Source organism: Delphinus delphis, chromosome 16 (assembly GCF_949987515.2).
Source record: "Delphinus delphis chromosome 16, mDelDel1.2, whole genome shotgun sequence".
In the NCBI taxonomy this organism is placed as follows: domain Eukaryota; kingdom Metazoa; phylum Chordata; class Mammalia; order Artiodactyla; family Delphinidae; genus Delphinus; species Delphinus delphis.
In genome coordinates this window covers 84,035,708-84,058,193 of record NC_082698.1, presented here as the reverse complement: position 1 = coordinate 84,058,193, position 22,486 = coordinate 84,035,708, and positions in this window count along the sequence as shown.

Sequence of the window (22,486 nt, the reverse complement as noted above, 5' to 3'; positions counted from 1 at the left end):
TATTAGTTTTTTCCTCTTTTTCTTTCTATTAGTATTTTGGAATGCTTTAATTAGGTGCATTAACGTATCTTCTTGGTGAGACAATACTTTTATCATTATGTACTGTTCCTTTTTATCCATGGTAATTTTCCTTGTTCTGAAGTCAACTTTGATGTTAATTTAGCTGCTCTGGCTTTCTTTTGATTAGTGGTTTGATGAATGTTTACATGATATACCTTTTTCCACCCTTTTATGTGTCTCTCAGTATAGTTTTCAGTTTGCATTTCTCTTATGATTGGTGAGGTTAAACATCTTTTTGTATATTTAAGGACTATATTTACATCTTCGTGTGCATTGCTGAACTCATGTTGTTTGTCTATTTTTTTCAGGTTTTTCATCTTTTGTTCTTTCCATTTTTAAACAGTGTTTTGCATATGAGGAAGATTCGCTCTTTAGCTGTGATATATATTACAAATATTTTCTCCCAGTTTGCTAGTTGTATTTTAACTTTGTTTATGCTTTGGGGGTTTCATTTCCACGTTAAGATTTTTATTTATTTATTTTATATAGTTACATTTGTCATTCTTGTTTTGTTATTGCATCTGGGTTTTGAATCATAGTTAGAAAGCCTTTTTACATTAGCTTAAGGACATATATTCCAAATATTGTGTTCAAAAGTTACTTGGATTAATACTCTCCTCTTTTATATATATATATATATATATATATATATATATATATATATATATATATATATATCCAGATTAAAAAGGACCATGTTTTCTTCTAGTATTTGTATGGTTTCCTAAATCTATGATTCAGTAGGAATTTATTCTTTTTTTTTACATTTTTATTGGAGTAAAATTGCTTTACAATGGTGTGTTAGTTTCTGCTTTATAACAAAGTGACTCAGTTATACATATACATATGTTCCCATATCTGTTCCCTTTTGCATCTCCCTCCCTCCCACCGTCCCTATCCCACCCCTCTAGGTGGTCACAAAGCACCGAGTTGATCTCCCTGTGCTATGTGGCTGCTTCCCACTAGCTATCTATTTTACATTTGGTAGTGTATATATGTCCATGCCACTCTCTCACTTTGTCCCAGCTTACCCTCCCCCCTCCCCATATCCTCAAGTCCATTCTCTAGTAGGTCTGTGTCTTTATTCCTGTCTTACCCCTAGGTTCTTCATGACATGTTTTTTTTCTTAGATTCCATATATATGTGTTAGCATACGGTATTTGTCTTTCTCTTTCTCTTTCTGACTTACTTCACTCTGTATGACAGACTCTAGGTCCATCCATCTCACTACAAATAACTCAATTTCATTGCTTTTTATGCTGAGTAATATTCCACTGTATATATGTGCCACATCTTCTTTATCCATTCATCTGATGATGGACACTTAGGTTGTTTCCATCTTCTGGCTATTGTAAATAGAGCTGCAATGAACATTTTGGTACATGACTCTTTTTGAATTATGGTTTTCTCAGGGTATATGCCCAGTAGTGGGATTGCTGGGTCGTATGGTAGTTCTATTTGTAGTTTTTTAAGGAACCTCCATACTGCTCTCCATAGTGGCTGTACCAATTCACATTCCCACCAGCAGTGCAAGAGTATTCCCTTTTCTCCACACCCTCTCCAGCATTTATTGTTTCTAGATTTTTTGATGATGGCCATTCTGACCGGTGTGAGATGATATCTCATTGTCGTTTTGATTTGCATTTCTCTAATGATTAATGATGTTGAGAATTCTTTCACGTGTTTGTTGGCACTCTGTATATCTTCTTTGGAGAAATGTCTATTTAGGTCTTCTGCCCATTTTTGGATTGGGTTGTTTGTTTTTTTGTTATTGAGCTGCATGAGCTGCTTGTAAATTTTGGAGATGAATCCTTTGCCAGTTGCTTCATTGGCAAATATTTTCTCCCGTTCTGAGGGTTGTCTTTTGGTCTTGTTTATGGATTCCTTTGCTGTGCAAAAGCTTTGAAGTTTCATTAGGTCCCATTTGCTTATTTTTGTTTTTATTTCCATTTCTCTAGGAGGTGGGTCAGAAAGGATCTTGCTGTGATTTATGTCATAGAGTGTTCTGCCTATGTTTTCCTCTAAGAGTTTGATAGTTTCTGGCCTGATAGTTTCTTACATTTAGGTCTTTAATCCATTTTGAGCTTATTTTTGTGTATGGTGCTAGGGAGTGTTCTAATCTCATACTTTAACATGTAGCTGTCCAGTTTTCCCAGCACCACTTATTGAAGAGGCTGTCCTTTCTCCACTGTACATTCCTGCCTCCTTTATCAAAGATAAGGTGACCATATGTGCATGGGTTTATCTCTGGGTTTTCTATCCTGTTCCATTGATGTATATTTCTGTTTTTGTGCCAGTACCATACTGTCTTGATTACTGTAGTTTTGTAGTATGGTCTGAAGTCAGGGAGCCTGATTCCTCCAGCTCTGTTTTTCGTTCTCAAGATTGCTTTGGCTATTCGGGGTCTTTTGTGTTTCCATACAAATTGTGAATTTTTTTGTTCTAGTTCTGTGAAAAATGCCAGTGGTGGTTTGATAGGGATTGCACTGAATCTGTAGATTGCTTTGGGTAGTAGAGTCATTTTCACAATGTTGATTCTTCCTATCCAGGAACATGGTATATCTCTCCATCTATTTGTATCATCTTTAATTTCTTTCATCAGTGTCTTATAATTTTCTGCATACAGGTCTTTTGTCTCCTTAGGTAGGCTTATTCCTATATATTTTATTCTTTTTGTTGCAATGGTAAATGGGAGTGTTTTCTTGATTTCACTTTCAGATATTTCATCATTAGTGTATAGGAATGCCAGAGATTTTTGTGCATTAATTTTGTATCCTGCTACTTTACGAAATTCATTGATTAGCTCTAGTAGTTTTCTGGTAGCATCTTTAGGATTCTCTATGTATACTATCATGTCATCTGCAAACAGTGACAGCTTTATTTCTTCTTTTCCGATTTGGATTCCTTTTATTTCCTTTTCTTCTCTGACTGCTGTGGCTAAAACTTCCAAAACTATGTTGTGTAAGAGTGGTGAGAATGGGAACCTTGTCTTGTTCCTGATCTTAGTGGAAATGGTTTCAGTTTTTCACCATTGAGGACGATGTTGGCTGTGGGTTTGTCATATATGGCCTTTATTATGTTGAGGAAAGTTCCCTCTATGCCTACTTTCTGGAGTGTTTTTATCATAAAAGGGTGTTGAATTTTACTGAAAACTTTCTCTGCATTTATTGAGATGACCATATGTTTTTTCTCCTTCAATTTGTTAATATGGTGTATCACATTGATTGATTTGCGTATATTGAAGAATCCTTGCATTCCTGGAATAAACCCCACCTGATCGTGGTGTATGATCCTCTTAATGTGCTGTTGGATTCTGTTTGCTAGTATTTTGTTGAGGATTTTTGCATCTATGTTCATCAGTGATATTGGCCTGTAGTTTTCTTTCTTTGTGACATCCTTGTCTGGTTTTGGTATCAGAGTGATGGTGGCCTTGTAGAATGAGTACCTCCCCCTGCTATATTTTGGAAGAGTTTGAGAAGGATAGGTGTTAGCTCTTCTCTAAATGTTTGATAGAATTCGCCTGTGAAGCCATCTGGTCCTGAACTTTTGTTTGTTGGAAGATTTTTAATCACAGTTTCAATTTCAGTGCTTGTGATTGGTCTGTTGATATTTTCTATTTCTTCCTGATTCAGTCTTGGCAGGTTGTGCCTTTCTAAGAATTTGTCCATTTTTTCCAGGTTGTCCATTTTATTGGCATAGAGTTGTTTGTAGTAATCTCTCATGATCTTTTGTATTTCTGCAGTGTCAGTTGTTACTTCTCCTTTTTCATTTCTAATTCTATTGATTTGAGTCTTCTCCCTTTTTTTCTTGGTGAGTCTGGCTAATGGTTTATCAATTTTGTTTATCTTCTCAAATAACCAGCTTTTAGTTTTATTGATCTTTGCTATCATTTCCTTCATTTCTTTTTCACTTATTTCTGAACTGATCTTTATGATTTCTTTCCTTCTGCTAACTTTGGGGCTTTTTGTTCTTCCTTCTCTAATTGCTTTAGGTGCAAGGTTAGGTTGTTTTTTCGAGATGTTTCCTGTTTCTTAAGGTAGGACTGTATTGCTATAAACTTCCCTTTTAGAACTGCTTTTGCTGCATCACATAGGATTTGGGTTGTTGTGTCTCCATTGTCATTTATTTCTAGGTATTGTTTTGATTTCCTCTTTGATTTCTTCAGCGATCACTTCGTTATTAAGTAGTGTATTGTTTAGCCTACATGTGTTTGTATTTTTTACAGATGTTTTCCTGTAATTGATATCTAGTCTCATAGCATTGTGGTTGGAAAAGATACTTGATACCATTTCAATTTTCTTAAATTTACCAAGCTTGATTTGTGACCCAAGATATGATCTATCGTGGAGAATGTTCCGTGAGCACTTGAGAAAAATGTGTATTCTGTTGTTTTTGGATGGAATGTCCTATAAATATCAATTAAGTCCATCTTGTTTAATGTATCATTTAAAGCTTGTGTTTCCTTATTTATTTTCATTTTGGATGATCTGTCCATTGGTGAAAGTGGGATGTTAAAGTCCCCTACTATGAATGTGTTACTGTCGATTTCCCCTTTTATGGCTGTTAGTATTTGCCTTATGTATTAGGTGCTCCTATGTTGGGTGCATAAATATTTACAATTGTTATATCTTCTTCTTGGATTGACCCCTTGATCATTATGTAGTGTCATTCTTTTTCTCTTCTAATAGTCTTTATTTTAAAGTTTATTTTGTCTGATATGAGAATTGCTACTCCAGCTTTATTTTGGTTTCCCTTTGCATGGAATATCTTTTTCCATCCCCTCACTTTCAGTCTGTATGTGTCTCTAGGTCTGAAGTGGGTCTCTTGTAGACAGCATATATATGGGTCTTGTTTTTGTATCCATTCAGCCAGTCTGTGTCTTTTGGTGGGAGCATTTAATCCATTTACATTTATGGTAATTATCGATATGTATGTTCCTATTCCCATTTTCTTAATTGTTTTGGGTTTGTTATTGTAGGTCTTTTCCTTCTCTTGTGTTTCTTGCCTAGAGAAGGTCCTTTAGCATTTGTTGTAAAGCTGGTTTGGCGGTGCTGAATTCTCTTAGCTTTTGCTTGTCTGTAAAGGTTTTAATTTCTCCATCAAATCTGAATGAGATCCTTGCTGGGTAGAGTAATCTTGGTTGTAGGTTTTTCTCCTTCATCACTTTATATATGTCCTGCCACTCCCTTCTGGCTTGCAGAGTTTCTGCTGAAAGATCAGCTGTTAACCTTATGGGGATTCCCTTGTGTGTTATTTGTTGTTTTTCCCTTGCTGCTTTTAATATGTTTTCTTTGTATTTAATTTTTGACATTTTGATTAATATGTGTCTTGGCGTGTTTCTCCTTTGATTTACCCTGTATGGAACTCTCTGTGCTTCCTGGACTTGATTAACTATTTCCTTTCCCATATTAGGGAAGTTTTCAACTATAATCTCTTCAAATATTTTCTCAGTCCCTTTCTTTTTCTCTTCTTCTTCTGGAACCCCTATGATTCGATTGTTGGTGCATTTAATGTTGTCCCAGATGTCTCTGAGACTGTCCTCAGTTCTTTTCATTCTTTTTTCTTTATTCTGCTCTGCAGTAGTTATTTCCAGTATTTTATCTTCCAGGTCACTTATCCGTTCTTCTGCTTCAGTTATTCTGCTATTCATTCCATCTAGAGTATTTTTAATTTCATTTATTGTATTGTTCATCGTTGTTTGTTTCATCTTTAGTTCTTCTAGGTCCTTGTTAAATGTTTCTTGCATTTTCTCTATTCTATTTCCAAGATTTGGGATCATCCTTACTATCATTATTCTGAATTCTTTTTCAGGTAGACTGCCTATTTGCTCTTCATTTGTTAGGTCTGGTGGGTTTTTATCTTGCTCCTTCATCTGCTGTGTGTTTTTCTTTCTTCTCATTTTGCTTATCTTACTGTGTTCAGGGTCTCCTTTTTGCAGGCTGCAGGTTCGTAGTTCCCGTTGTTTCTGGTGTCTGTCCCCAGTGGCTAAGGTTGGTTCAGTGGGTTGTGTTGGCTTCCTGGTGGAGGGGACTAGTGCCTGTGTTCTGGTGGATGAGGCTGGATCTTGCCTTTCTGGTGGGCAGATCCACGTCTGGTGGTGTGTTTTGGGGTGTCTGTGGACTTATTATGATTTTAGGCAGCCTCTCTGCTAATGGGTGGGGCTGTGTTCCTGTCTTGCTAGTTGTTTGGCATAGGGTGTCCAGCACTGTAGCTTGCTGGTCGTTGAGTGAAGCTGGGTGTTTGTGTTGAGATGGAGATCCCTGGGAGATTTTCACCGTTTGATATTATGTGGAGCTGGGAGGTCTCTTGTGGACCAGTGTCCTGAAGTTGGCTCTCCCACCTCAGAGGCACAGCACTGATTCCTGGCTGCAGCACCAAGAGCCTTTCATTCACACAGCTCAGAAGAATAAAAGGGAGAAAAAGTAGAAAGAAAGAAAGAGGATAAAAGAAAATAAGATAAAGTAAGATAAAATAAAATCAAGTTATTAAAATAAAAAATAATTATTAAGAAAAATTTTTTTAAAAAGTAAAAATAATAATAATAATGGACGGATAGAACCCTAGAACAAATGGTGAAAGCAAAGCTATACAGACAAAATCTCACACAGAAGCATACACATACACACTCACAAAAAATAGGAAAAAATCATAAATCTTGCTCTCAAAGTGCACCTCCTCAATTTGGGATGATTCGTTGTCTATTCAGGTATTCCAGAGATGCAGGTACATCAATTTGATTGTGGAGCTTTAATCTGCTGCTCCTGAGGCTGCTGGGAGAGATTTCCCTTTCTCTTCTTTGTTCGCACAGCTCCCGGGGTTCAGCTTTGGATTTGGCCCCACCTCTGCGTGTAGGTCGCCTGAGGGCGTCTGTTCTTCGCTCAGACAGGACGGGGTTAAAGGAGCCGCTGATTCGGGGGCTCTGGCTCACTCTGCCAGGGGGGGGGAGGGGCACGATGCGGGGCGGGCCTGCGGCGGCAGAGGCCAGCACGATGTTGCACCAGACTGGGGCACGCCGTGCGTTCTCCCGGGGAAGTTGTCCCTGGATCCCGGGACCCTGGCAGTGGCGGGCTGCACAGGCTCCCCGGAAGTGGGGTGTGGATAGTGACCCGTGCTCGCACACAGGCTTCTTGGTGGCGGCAGCAGCAGCCTTAGAGTCTCATGCCTGTCTCTGGGGTCCGCGCTGTTAGCCGCGGCTCGCGCCCGTCTCTGGAGCTCCTTTAAGCAGCACTCTTAATTCCCTCTCCTCGTGCCCCAGGAAACAAGGAGGGAAGAAAAAGTCTCTTGCCTCTTCGGCAGGTCCAGACTTTTCCCCGGACTCCCTCCCGGCCAGCCATGGCGCACTAACCCCCTGAAGGCTGTGTTCACGCCGCCAACCCCAGTCCTCTCCCTGCGCTCCGACCTAAGCCCAAGCCTCAACTCCCAGCCCCGCCCGCCCCGGCGGGTGAGCAGAGAAGCCTCTCGGGCTGGTGAGTGCCGGTCGGCCCTGATCCTCTGTGCGGGAATCTCTCCGCTTTGCCCCCCGCACCCCTGTTGCTGCGCTCTCTTCCGCGTCTCCGAAGCTGTCCCCCTCCACCACCCGCAGTCTCCGCCCGCGAAGGGGCTTCTAGTGTGTGGAAACCCTTCCTCCTTCACGGCTCCCTCCCACTGGTGCAGGTCCCGTCCCTATCCTTTTGTCTCTGTTTATTCTTTTTTCTTTTGCCCTACCCAGGTACGTGGGGAGTTTCTTGCCTTTTGGGAGGTCTGAGGTCTTCTTCCAGCGTTCAGTAGGTGTTCTGTAGGAGTTGTTCCACGTGTAGATGTATTTCTGATGTATCTGTGGGGAGGAAGGTGATCTCCGCATCTTACTCTTCCACCATCTTCCCCGCCGTCCTGCAAGATCAGGAATTTATTCTTGTGTATGGTATAAGATATGAACCTAATTTTATCTTTTTCCAAATGACTATCAAATCTTAGCACGGGGACTTCCCTGGTGGTGCAGTGGTTGAGAGTCCACCTGCCGATGCAGGGGACATGGGGTCGTGCCCCAGTCCGGGAAGATCCCACATGCCGCGGAGCAGCTGGGCCCGTGAGCCATGGCCGCTGAGCCTGCGCATCCGGAGCCTGTGCTCCGCAGCGGGAGAGGCCACAACAGTGAGAGGCCCACGTACCGCCAAAAAAAAAAAAAAAACTTGTTAGTATTTTTTTTTCATTGAGGCATAGTTGATTTACTATATTATATCAGTTTCAGGTGTACAACATAGTGATTCACAAATTTAAAGGTTATACTCCATTTATGGTTATTATAAAACATTGCTTATATTCCCGGTGCTGTACAATATATCCTTGTCACTTATTTATTTTATACATAGTAGTTTGTACCTCTAAAACCCCTACCCCATCTTGCCCCTCCCTTCCTCCTCTCCCCACTGGCAACCAATGGTTTGTTCTCTGTATCTGTGAGTCTGTTTCTTTTTTGTTACATTCCCTAGTTTTTCTTTTTTAGATTCCATGTATAAGTGATATCATACAGTATTTGTCTTTCTCCATCTGCCTTATTTCACTAAGCATAATACCCTCTGAGTCCATCCATATTGTACCTTGTTAGTATTTTTATTGGTATTGCCTTACCAAAAAATTGCTTTACAAAAATATTTTCTCTTTATCAATAGAGAGACTTGAGGGAATTCCCTGGTGGTCCAGTGGTGAGGACTCAGCCTTCTCACTGCCTGGGCCCGGGTTCAATCCCTGGTGGGGAAAATAAGATACAGCAAGCCACACAGCGTGACCAAAGGGGGGAAAAATTAAGAGACTTGGGAAGAAGTTTATGAAGTGGAATCATCTTCCTGAAGAACAAGTAATGTCTTTTTATTTGTTCAAGTCAACTTTTGTGTTTTTAAGAAGTTTAAAAAGTCTTTCCCATATAGATTTTGTACATTTATTGGATTAATTCATTCCTAGGATATTTTACCTTCGTTGTTGCTATTGTAGATGAGATTTTTCCTTTCATTTCATCAGCTAACTTTTTAGGAAAGCTAATGATTTCTGCATGTTAGTGTTATAACTTGTTACTTTACTGAATTCTTTTGTTTTAGTTTTATCATTGATTATCTTGAGTTTTACAGTTATGTGATCAGATCCTCTGCAAATAGAAATGGTTTTGTTTCTTTTCAGTTCTTACCTGTCCAATCTGTCATTGCTTTCTCTTGCCTAATTGCATTGCTTAATACCTCCAGTACAGTGTGGCAAGTGGTGGTGATAATGGACACACTTGCCTTGTTCCTAATCCTAGCAGAAGTGCTGTTTGTGCACTGGTGCTTTCCCATTAGCAGGATGCTGGCTTTAGGGCTTTAGGACTAAGGTATATATAGTTTTAAGTATCTATCTATGATTAAGAAGGTGTCAATTAATTCCTATTTTAATTTGTTTTTACCAGGAATGAATGTTGCATTTTATAAAAGGTTTTGCAGCATCGATGCAGGCAGTCATATGATTTTTCTCATAGATCTATTACTAGGTTTTATTATATTAATGAATTTCTTAATAGTGACCCCATCTTGAATTCCTTTAATAATTCCCACTCTTTTTAAAAGCCCATTTTACTTTTTTCCTGGAATGCTTTTCTGCATCCCACCCACTTCATGTGAATGATTCCTGCGCATCTTTCCTCTCGGTGTTTATATGTCCTGCCTTTCCCTGACTTCCCACACTTTGTTTCTTTGTTATAATATCTCATGATAAGTCTATAAATTCATCAAATCATTCTATACATGTTAGCTTCCTCCTACGTGCCAGGCAGGATTCTAGGTATTGGGGAAGGAGTTGTGAACAAGGAAGCAAAGAACTGCCCTCAGGCAGCTCACAGACACCAATTATTTATTTATTTTCCTAACATTCAACACAATTCGTAGTTTAACACTGCCTGTCTGTTACTGTCTGTAAGCGTCATGAGAAAAAGACCACGTTTGTCTTGTTCACTGTTGATACACCAGGTAGGTACAGTGGTAAGTATGTATTAGATGAATCTATAGATCTATGTTTATTTTTATATTTTACGTATTTCGTATTCCAGGCTAGGAGAAACTAGTCACAATTACACACACATACTTTTTTTTTTTTCAGTTCAACTATAAATTTTTCTCACCCGTATGTAGTTGAAACCTCTCATGAAGAAATGTCACTGAGGGACAGTCTGGGCTTCATTTTCTATTCAGCAGACATTCCTCTCACTTTTGCCTTTGAATAAATGAGTTCATTTAAATTTTATTAAGCAAGGACTAGAAGCCTGGAACGAGCTGGCCCTCCTGTGGGCCTCCCAGAATGGATGGGCTGTGGTCCACGAGGAGGATATGCTGTTCTGGTGGGTAACAGAGCTGGAAGAAACTGAAGTCAGGAGTCAGCCTTTCAAGCCACCAAAACCAAAGCGTTGTCTTTCACAGGAGGGTTTTAGAAGAACAAAGAGTTTCAGATCTATAAAACCAAAATGATGCCTTTTGGACAGGTCTACATTGAAAGGATACCTGGTCTGTGATGACGCTGTGTGGCTGCCAGAAGCACAGAGCACCATATAGTAGACAGCCAGCAAGGCTCGGGACACAAACAATTCTTGAACAACAGTGTTCCCAGAACTGGAGTGACCTCCCTCTGCTTCTAGGGCCCATGATGTGTTCGTATCACTTTAGAGCAGGGATTCTCAGATGTCAGGGAGGATACCCAAGTCACTGTGAACTGCAAACCCCCTTAGAATGTATTTAGTTCTACCATGGAGGGTGGGTGAGACGGGGAGCAGACAGAGCTATCACCCACCACCCGGGACCATCAGTGTGGAAACCGCTGCTGGGGCGAGTGGCTGCTGCAGAGCTGGGTGGATGCATGCACAATGGCATCTTGGTGCGGAAAAAGTTGAGGACTAGCTTTAGTGAAATGATCTTGTCAGAGATGACACGTGATTGGTTAGTGAGAGTGGTGTTCTTGTCCTTCTCAATACATCCAATTCTGTGTTCTTGGACCAAACCCAGCCCCCTTGAATCTAGCCAGCCATTTAGAAGTTTATTCAGGATCAGAAGAAGATACAAGTGAAAGGATCCAGGTGACTCCATTCCCCTCATTAGCACATGTGACTCACAAGATGTGTCATGTCTATATATAGTACAGGACACACATGCAGATGGTTTCTTCATTTGGGAAAAGTATGTCTGTTCTTATTCTGTATATAGAACATAGAACATAGACTCTATACTATAGTAAAGATAATTTGAGATTAAGAAGTAGGATTCCAGAAGACCTTTCCTCGGGGGACACTGAAATGAGAAATCATCGGGAGGATCTGGGGAAGGATGACACCTGTATCCCTTCACCCTCCACAAAAACCACTTCTCTACCCATTGGTTCCTAGTGGATGTGCTGAGAGGGAAGAGGTCTTTTAAACAGGAAGAGCAGGAGTTTGCTTCTAGACATGAGGCAAAGATGTTAGGATGACGCAAATAAGCTTCAAGGACAGAGAAATCCACTCTCAAGGTTCTGGGTGCTTACGAGGTTTATTAGCTATCTATGGCCACCTAACAGATGAACACAGGACGTAGTGGCCTAAAAGAACATTGGTTATCTTCCAGTTTATGTGGGCAGGAATTAGGGAGCAGCTTAGCTGGGTGGTTCTGGCTCATGAGGTTGCGATCAAGGTATTGGCTGGACTGCAGTCTTCTGAGGGCTTGACTTCAAGAAGGCGTGCTTACAGGGCTTTTGTCGGGAGGACTCAGTTCTGTGCCAGGTGGGCTGCTCCAGAGGTCTGCTTGAGTGTTCTCGTGACATGGTGGCTGGCTTTGTAAGAGAGAGAAGTCACACTCGGTCATTTCTGCAATATCCTATGGGTGGGTGATATGCGTCACCCCTACTCAGTATGAGGGTGCAGATGCCTGGAGGTGGGGTCACTGGGGGACAGCCACCACACGAGATCATGCCTGATGCCAGCCTGAAAGGGTGCAGAAAACTTGCAATTCATTAAAGGTAAGAACTGCCTCATCAACTGGTTAAAGAAATGGATTGGGACAAGTACTGAGCAAGCAGGGGCCCAGAATCTCAGGGAGCTTTGGGAAAGGAGGGAAAGGAAGAATATGCAAAGTAGTTACAAGGTGGTTTCGAGCTCAGATGTAGACTGCTTGGAAAGACGCTAGAAAACTGTCTTTCTCATCTAGAAACCTGGGGACTAAGGTGTGAACTGAGAAGACTGGGATGGTGATGGAGTGATGTGGACATCTGTACCCAGGACATGACCTGGGGAGCTTCCGCTCTGCAGGTGGCCTGGGATGCTGACTGTGGGGGGATTTTGAGAGCCAGGGAAGATCCCACCAGTGCTGCTGGCAGCGCCAAACCAAACAGCCTCGGCTACATGCTTGATGGAGCAAGAGGCAGCATGGCTTTAAAGCAGAAATATAATCTATATTTAGATTATAATAATCTATAATCTATCTATCTATCTATATATTTGGGTGCCCCACTCAGCTTGTGGGATCTTAGTTCCCAGACCAGGAATGGAACCCACACCCTCTGCAATGAAACCTCAGAGTCTTAACAACTGCAGCGCCCAGGAATTCCCACAACTATAATATTTAATAGCAGCTACGCCACAACACATACCTTGAGGGAGTAGCCAGCATACGAGTAGGAGTGAGATTTCCTGTCAGCTTTACCAGCCAAGTCATATTTGGCTGGAGCTTAGACCAAGTGAGACTCAAAAATATGTCCTCATACGTTCCTGTATTATTTTGCTTTCCCATCCATCCGTCCATCCGTCCGTCCGTCCATCCATCCATCCATCCCATGTTTACTGGTCATTTACTTTGTGCTTTGATTTGCTAGAGAAAAACACAATTGTTGAATTTTCAATTCATAAAATTGTGTTTTCCCCAGATCATGACCACAGTATTGTCTCTGGAGCATGTTACCACACTAATCATATTTGTTGAGGGTGAAAGTCACACAATTAACAAATGGCAAAACTGAAACTAGATTCAGGTTAGCCAGTCTGTCTATACCCTTCTGGATCACATCACCTAAAATGATTTATTTTTTCCTGGCTCAGGATCTCTCTCTCCTGACCCTCATTGGTTGTTGCTTCTTTTGAGAAGACTCCTTTCTCCCAAGCATACCTGATAACTCCAAAGAAAATTACATGACAATATCTCCATACCTTAAAAAATGTTAGACGTAAGTACCCTTTTGTAAACATCTATATTGGTCTCACCTTGTAGTCATAAGAATTCCTATTAGATTATGGGAAACCAAGCAAAATTTTTTTGTGTACAAAAATAAACATTTAGAAACAGAACTTTGATTAACAGATAATATGTATTATTATGTATACGTAATACTCAATATATAACATAAGCATAATATAATACTCTCTACAAGTAGTATTATCCACATTATTATGGGCTGAATTCTGTCCCCTAAATTCATGTACTGAAGCTCTGACCCTCATACCTCAGAATGAGTGAGAGTATTTGGAGATGGGACCCTTAAAGAAGTTGAAATGAGGTATTAGGGTGGGCCCACATCCAAAAGACTAGTGTCCGTCTAAGAGGAGATTAGGGTACAGACAAGCACAGAGGGAAGGTCATGGGAGGATCACGTGAAGACACAGGGAGAAGGTGGCCATCGACAAGCCAAGGACAGAGAACTCAGAGGAACCACTCTGCCGACACCTTGACCTTGGACTTCCAGCCTCCAGAACTGTGAGAAATAAATGTCTGTTGTTTAAGCTGCCCACTCTGCTATTTTGTTATAGTGGCCTCAGCAAACTAATACACACATTTTACAGATAAGGGGATTCGAGGGGGTCAAGAAGTGAAATGATGCACAGGTAAGAGGCCCTCTCAGGCGCACACAGGGGCCTACCCCGCCCAGAAGCCATGTCTTGGACCCCACCCCCAAGAGAGCACGCTCCAGGGAAGTAATAAATACTAGTCAGCGTTTTCCTCGAATGAAGTCACTTTTACACGGCTCCCTGGGCCCTCTCCCCAGCCCTTTTCACAGTCCTTTTCAGGTTTGCAGAGCAGACCACCGGGGCCTCCGTGTGTGTCGCTTCTGGCTGGACTCCCACCATGAACCTTGAGAATTCAACTGTCACCTTGACTTTCAAAACAGTAACTATAAGAGCTTCTCAAATAATTCAGAGGATCAGAGAGAACATTTTTCTTCCTAAGACGTGCTTGTCATAAACAAGATATTTTACTACTTTAAAGAGGAAATTGATGGCTGGAGCTTCCTTATTAGTCACAGCAGAGCCTGAGGACCCCTGTGGCCGGCCTTCAGGCCTGGTGAGCTTGGAACACACTTGGGCTTTATCTGGCAAAACCAGCTTCAGGCAGGTCTGTTTACTGACCTGACAGGCTCAACGTCCAGACCCAGCGGGTGCACAAAGAAATCCAGCCTGTTGGGTTCAGGGCTGTGCCGAGGACACACCTCCAGCCTCCCCTGATTTCTTTTGCTGCAACCTCCGTCACCCCCTCCTTCACTGAAATTCAACCCGGCACCAGAAACTAATGAAGCAACCCGTTTGCACACAGGGCGGCCACAGCGCCACGTCGGGTTGATTATTGGCCATCTTGTAAACAGAGGAGCAGAGGACTGTTTCCAGTTCCAAAGGGGCCCGGTGGCTAAGTGTGCAGCCGGGCAGCTGGCGGCTGTGCAGACAAGCTCTCACTCAGGCGCTGCCCTGGGCAGGCACATAGTCACTGCTCCCTTCCCAGCTTCTGATATTTGACCTTACTTAATATTTCTAGCTTTTAAAAAAATTTATTTTATTCAAGTATAGTTGATTTACAAGGTTGTGTTAGTTTCTGCTGTACAGCAAAGTGATTCAGTTATACATACATACATTCTTTTTCATATTCCTTTCCATTATGGTCTATCACAGGATATTGAATATAGTTCCCTGTAATATTTCCAGCTTTTTAATGTCTGTCCTTTTATTTGTCACTGGAGTCCTGGAGTTCAGCCCTTGGACTCTCCTCTTCCTGGGTGAGCTGACGCCCTGTTACCCTTCACCCTTCATGTGCCGAGGAAATGCCACCTCCATCTCCGGCCAGCACCTCTGTCTGAACTCCGGACATACATTCAACCGTCTACTCAATGTTTCCTCTTAGACTGCTTAGAGGCAGCTCAGACTTCACATGTATAGACTGAATTCCTAACCTTTCCCCCAGAACTTCCACTTGCTGGAATTTTCCTCCTCTCAGTCAATGACACCTTTGGTTTGTCAGGCTGTGATCCCTGGACGTTTCCTGCCTTCCGTGGACCCTCAAACCCGGGACCCGATGTGCCAGGTGGCTGGTGCTAGCTCCACCCTCAAGGCATGTCCAAAGCCAGCCTCCACTCATCCCCACCTCTGCCACTCCTGGTCAAGTCCCCACCCTCTCTGGCCCAGAACTTCCTCTTTAACTGGCCTCCAGGACCCCTGACCCCTGACAGGTGCTTTTCCTCTGCAGCCCAAGGGATCCTGGGAGCAGAGTCAGACGATGCTACCTACCACCCAACCCAATCCCAGCAGCTCCCGGCTCACCTGGAATGGATGCCTTCTCCACGGCTGCCTACACTCATGTTCTTTTTTTCATTTCTTCTATGACCTCATGCCCCTCTTGCTAACTTTTCCCAAGCCCCACGAGGCTCCTTACTGCTTGTCTGACCTTCAGACACAGTCCCTGCCATCAGGGCTTCTGTCTTGCTGTCCGCTTGCCTGGAAGACTCCCTCCTGACACCCACAGCACTCAGGCCCCTCCCGCCTTCAAAGTCTTTGCTCCAGCGTAACCCGCGAGAGGCCCTCCCTGACCACCGATTAAAGCATACCCTGGCCCGTTCCCCTCCCTGCTTTACCTCCTCTGTGGAGCTTGGCATCCTCTGACAAGGTCCACATTCACTTATTCTGGTTACAGTCTGTCTCTGCCCCTGGAACGTTTGCTCCACAAGGAGTGCTTTCCACCCCTTGTGTTCATCGACAGAGCCCAACCGTCGATGAACTACAGGGCTCGATGCAGTGGATGCTTAATAAGTATTTGCTGAGTGAGTGAATTAATGGCATTTCTCCTACACAACTGCCTCTGTTTAGATGGAATAGTCCCACTGTCTGAGGAGGAAGGGCAAACGCATGGTGGCTCGAGCCGGTTACCTTTGAATTACTCCAAACCTGGTGGATATTGTTTTTGGAGTTCTCCCCCATGGCAAGGGCTGTTTTAACTTACATTAATTCTGTGTGACGCAGGGTCCTTCCTCTCTCATTATGTCCATCTCACCCTGGTCATTAAATACCCGCCTTGATGCACAGAGGCGTTCAACAGATAAGGGCTGCAGCGTGTCAGCTCAAACCGGGCAGCTTCAACTCCTTTCCTGGAACAGAGCAGAGTCGCCCATGCTGCTAGGTTGTCCTTGAGTCCTTTCTTGTTGGACAGTCTTTTTTCTCTGCCTTTTCTTTTATTCTATTAAAAAAAAAACTCCGGACTCCTGTTACAGGGATTAAAAGAAAAGAAAACTAATATTGTTAGCATCACAAAACCCTTCTTGCTGCCCGTTTTCACCTTCTACAACGTTGGGTTATTTCAGATTAATGAATTTGAAGGAGTTCCTTTGGCGTATGCGGCAGGACTGCATTCTACACACTCAAGTCCCAAAGGGCAGAGCTCAAAATTTACGGAAACTAGATCCCAATGGCTACTAGGCTCAGTTTATATTGTTGGAGAGGAATAGTCCAGAAGAACTCAGCCCGTAGTTCAGACATCTGGTTCCCTGCCATGTTTGGGAAGTCCAGAGCCCAAGGGTCAGTCCCAGACCTGAGTGGTTGTAGTAACCTGGGGGTCATTGCTAAGAGGTCTGCCTAGAAACTGTGCATCTCTCTTCACCCCAGCAGAGCCCAGGGGAGCTGGGAGGAGGGGCAGTGTCCAAGGGTCTGAGCAGCGCAGGCAGGACTCCTCCCAGGGTGGAGAGCACAGAGGGCAAGTGATGGCAGTACCTTTAGCTGGACCAACAAAGACCCTTGTGATTTAGTTTGGTAAAGGCGATGGAAAGGACTCTCCAGACAGTGATTGCACTATGAAATGTTTTCTAATGCAACTTAAAACTTTCCAATTTTTGCTGATTAATGAACTTTTAGAATTATAGACAAAAATTTTAAACATAAAGATTGGATCATAAACGAGTCCTTATGTTGACAAAGGGACTCAGTCAGTTTATGGAATTGATTTAATGAACAGATAAACTGATTTTAGATTCGTGATGTGTAGGAATGAGGATGATATTTCAGTGGGACATATATGGATTCTGTTTCTAACTACATAAGCCTTCTCTCTACAATCCTCTTAATATCTTAATAAACATAAAAAATAGCTACTAAGAGGATAATTTTACCTCAGCCTTTAAAAAAACCTGCCAGATTGTTGTGAATTGTCTCTCTCTTTTTTTCTTCCTAAATTCTCAGGTTTTATTATTTATGCACATTTGTATTCTTCTCCCCTTGATACCACAAGACGTCGAGGCCTGTTTCTCCTGTCTTTCCTGCATGATCAGGGCCTGGGTAGTCTGTGTACCTCAGACGGAATCAGGGATCAAGGGAGTTGCCCCATCGCTCTGTTCTGTGACATGCTGCTAAAGGTTTGCTTCTTTTTTGTTTTTCTAAAAAAGAAAGCATTGTTATTAAAATAACCCCATTGCTTTGTCATCTTTTGATGGTGAGGTTATAGGCTACAGTGAAAACCTCTCCCTCTTGAGAGTCACCAGTGGGGTGACCTTGGGTCCCTCTGAGCTGCTGTTTCCTAATCTATAAAGCTGGGGGGCAATAATGGTACATGTTTAGATTTTGTGTGTATTAAATATGACAATGCATACAAAATGCTTAGGACATCATGAGCCTCACCAGTGTGGCTGTAATTGGTTGAAGCTTTGTGATGGGGGAATGGGGAGAGTCTCTCTGGTCTCAGAGGACGGGTGTTTGCATTTCCCCATCCAGAAGCTCGTCCTCAGGCACCCCTGACTTTCTGTTGCACTTTGCACATCCCATTACCCCCACTACACCCCACCTTGCACTCTAGTTATTTCACAGATATTTTCTCTCTTACTGGGATTGTAAACTCCTTGAGGTCCAGACGCTCTAAGCGCATCTGTACAGACTGCCACTGTTCTCTTTGGTCATACTAAGTTCACGAGTGGAATCCCTCCATGCAATGACGTAGCTAACAACCGTACCCCTTTCCCTCCAAAAATCAAACCAATGGCACAATCCCGTGTGCAGAGGCAGTATCCGCCTTCTAATACATTCTCGATGCGCATGACAGAGAAAGCGGACTGCCTGCTACAGTCTCTCTTCTCAAAGACAGACTTGGGCAGCTTTGTAGGGTGTTTGGATGCGCACACATTCATTCAAAGCATTACACAGGGGCTTCCCTGGTGGCGCAGTGGTTGAGAGTACGCCTGCCGATGCAGGCGACACGGGTTCGTGCCCCGGTCTAGGAAGATCCCACATGCCGCGGGGTGGCTGGGCCCGTGAGCCATGGCCGCTGAGCCTGCGCGTCCAGAGCCTGTGCTCCACAACGGGAGAGGCCACAACAGAGAGAGGCCCGCGTACCGCAAACAAACAAACAAAACACAAAGCATTACACAGCCGTTGCAAACCCAGAAGTGGATTGTGAGCCCTATTTGAATGTATGAAAATTCCTTTCTCTTCCCTGTTGTAGGATTGTGGGAGTTTCCTTGCCCTCAACCGGGAAGATCTAGAAAAGACAGATGGTTGCAGTTTCTGGAAGTGAGGAAGATAATTCTACCACTTCAGAATCACCAGCCCAGGTGATTACAGTTGTTGGGAAATGATTGCATGGCGAGTCCTTATCTTCAATGGTGGCTGAAAAATTAGAGGACATCAAGGTTTTGCAATAGCTAAGAGGGGTTTCTGAAGAGTTCTTATCATCTGCGAGGATTCGGGCAGCTGGGAAATGTCTGGCCTGGGGAGTTTCTGTGATGTGTGTTCGGGGAGGGAATTTGGAAACATATCATTTGCCGCAAGGGTCCGGGGAAGAAGCTTTTTTATGGGAAGGGTCAGAACAGCTGGGAGGGCAATTCAGAGGCTGCAGCAGGTTTAAGGGAATGGAAATGGGGGCATTTCCCTGCAGGGGAGATCAGCAACAGCTGGGAAGACCAGAGCAGGGTGGGAGGGGGGTGGTTCAGGGGGAAAATAAACAAAGACTGAGGGCAGAAAGGGGCCTGCAGTGTCGCTCAGCCTTGCGTGGCACCTGCCCTCGGCATTTGCAGTGGTTCCAGCCTTTCTGCCCCGGCGAGCTCCCAGTGCAAATTTACCTGCCATCCTTCCAACAGCCCTCCCGGGGGCTTTCATTTTTCTCCAGGAACTTATGTATGTAAATCATCATTCACCTCTATTGTAATAATCTTGCAGGATCAGTTCAGCTTGTTAAAAATATTAAAATACCTATCAATAACACTTGGGCAGGATGATACCCTTATTAAAAATAAATATGAGAGATGTAAAAAATGCAGTCATACTTCATGACATGTATTCCCGAGAAAGTTCTGTAGAAATAGGATTTGGGCCAATAAAGTCACATTTAAGTTTTACTCTAAAGTTTGTTACTTCACTTGAAAGGTGCACCCAGGTCCTCAGCACCGTGCTATGTTTTAGCAAATAGCTCTTTAAGATGCAAATAACCACGAGTCCCATGTGATACAACTTATAGGTTTGACAGTTTTTAATCATTATAATTTTGAAATATAATGCAATTCATAAAAATGAATAAAACAAATACATGGTAAAATGAATTAGTACAAAACAAACGCCTATGTAACCACCATTCAGATCAAGAAACAGAACATCTCAACATGAGAAGCCCTGTATGGCCCCTCTCCTTTCCAATGTATAAATTATCCTCAATTACTTTGGCATCTAACACTGTTTAGTTCTGTCCATTTCTTTAGAAATGCTTTCACTATATATACGTCAAATTTGATAGTTTACACCTTTTTTTGTGTCTGGCTTCTTTCACTCCTCATTCTGTTCATGAGATTCATTACTGTCGTGGTATTTATCTGTAGCTCACTCATTTTCTTTACTAAATAGTATAACATAAATTCCCAAATTTACTCATGCATTTTACTGTTTTTGACGTTTAGACTGTTTCCAGTTTTGAGCTCTTATAAGACTGCTCTTGCACGCATGATGTGTGCACAGAAGCACATGGGCACACATACAGAAATGCATGGCATGTATACAGAGCTGTGAGCAGAAGTCATTTCAAAGATGAAGCATTTCATAGTTGGTGGATGACCCTCCACACTCTCTTTCCTGGAAACCATGTGTCCTGGGCTGCATGGTTACCAGATGCAAGCAGCCTGGATCCCCGAGTCACCACTTGGAAGGGCGCTGCCTCAGACAGTCATTTGACCTGCAGTGGATTTTGCATGACCAAAGAATCACTCCTATGTTTCTAGACATTAAGATTTTGAGTTTATTTATCACTGTAGTGCAGCCTAGCCTAATCTGACCAGTAAAAACAATATTAACATTTTCTTTTCAGAGGTATTTTTTACAATCAATATTAATGATTGATTTTTCACATCTGAAAGTTTCATCATGTCAATGGGAGCTCTTTTTGAGTAAAAAAAATATATATATTCATTCTAGTTACCAACAGGCAAGAGACAAAAGGACATCTATAGACAGGGCCGCAATTTCAACATGTTGGATAATGTCCATATGACCCCTCACCATAATGCTAACTGATGGGAGAGTCTGGGGTCTGCAATTACTGACAAGGACCCACTGGTGGGCCAGCTGGTGGTCTGGTGACATTTATATGATCCTCCCATCTTCTCTAGTGAAAAATGCCGACATTATTTTCCTTGTCAATTTTTTTTTTTTCCTAGGCTGGCATCCCTGGTGGTAAAAAAGGACAAAGGAAGGGTATGGTCAGGGCTCAGTTAGGAAAACAGCCTCTCCAAGGCACAGGAGCAAGGAAGGGAAGCTTTCACGAGATTGGGAGTTGCAGGGAAGAGGGACACAGTCACTAAGCCTGTCCAGCTGAATCTGGTACAGGGCTCCAGTTGAAGCTTTTGAGAAAACCCAGTAGCCCTGCGGACATGGCCACCAGCCAGGCCATGAAAGGGAGCGCAAGGTGTGCTTTGTGGGGGGCTGCAGCCTCTGTGGGTCCGGTGAACTCAGGCTGCTGTGAAGACGATGAGGTGGGCACAGAGCAGGAGGAGAGTAAAGGCGTGTCGGGCCCTGCGAGTCTGTCCGCCATCACGTGTAGCCATATGACAGTCCTCTACTTCCCAATCCCCAGGGAGCTCCTCTCAGTGGACAGCCATAACCTGGAACACACAGAGAAGGATGCTTTGGGGAACAGCAGCCCAGCCTCAGATCCTAGTTCCCCGACCAGGGATCGAACCCAGGCCCTTGGCAGTGAAAGTGAATAGTCTCAACCACTGGACCACCAGGGAATTCCTGAGAAGTAATTTTCTAACTGGTGGTCTCTCACAGGACATTTAAAAACCAAGGCACCGCTAAAGAAAAGAAGTTTCCTTCAGAGATGAATGTGTCCAAGATAAAGGGTGATGGCTTGAAGAAAGAACAGACACTCATAGCTACACGACCCGTTAACACGAAAGATCCAGAAACCAACCACTTCTGATTTGGTTCCCTGCTGTTACTTATTTATGGAAGATGGGTAAATAGTGAAATGTTATAAATAGTAAAAAAGAAAAAAAAAAGCTTTGTATTGAATTTGATGATGGAAATTACACCCTGGCAAAGAATGTATTAATCAGAAAATTATTTTAGCATCTTTCTTGAATATGTCAAAAGATAGAAAAGTGAAAGGTACACAGTATAAAGTCTATTGTCATGGTTTTTACTATATTAGTTCCAAAGTATAAATTCATGATAATTAGTGCATTTGAAAATTAGATACTCTTTGCTAGTAGAACAGGTAAAAGAGCTTTACGGAAAAAATATACTAGAAAACGTGCTGGGGATAGAGAGTTTGGTGAAGCAAGGGTCATGCTTTTTTTTAGGAGATTAAGAGCAAGTGTCAGTAGGTTATTTTAACAAAGTGCTATGATAGTGATTAGGCATACGTTCACCAGTGTAAGGGCTCGGGTCCGGTGGGGGAATGTTCACAGCTGGGCTGGAGAGCCACGGAGGCACCAGAACTTAAGAGTGGAAGATTGCTTTTTGCCCACGTAAATGCCAGCATTTCCCAAATTTACCAAACCCAAGACACAAAGGAGACATTGCACCAACTATGCCATCCTGGTGGATATAGATGGGGAGTACAGGAGGGGTAAGGCATTCTCAGAGAACAAAGGAAAGGTCTTTCTTGTTAATTGCTGCAGGACTCATGTGCTCTAAAAATACTTTATAAAAGCAGAAAACAGAAAACAGCAACCTACTACTTTCCCCACA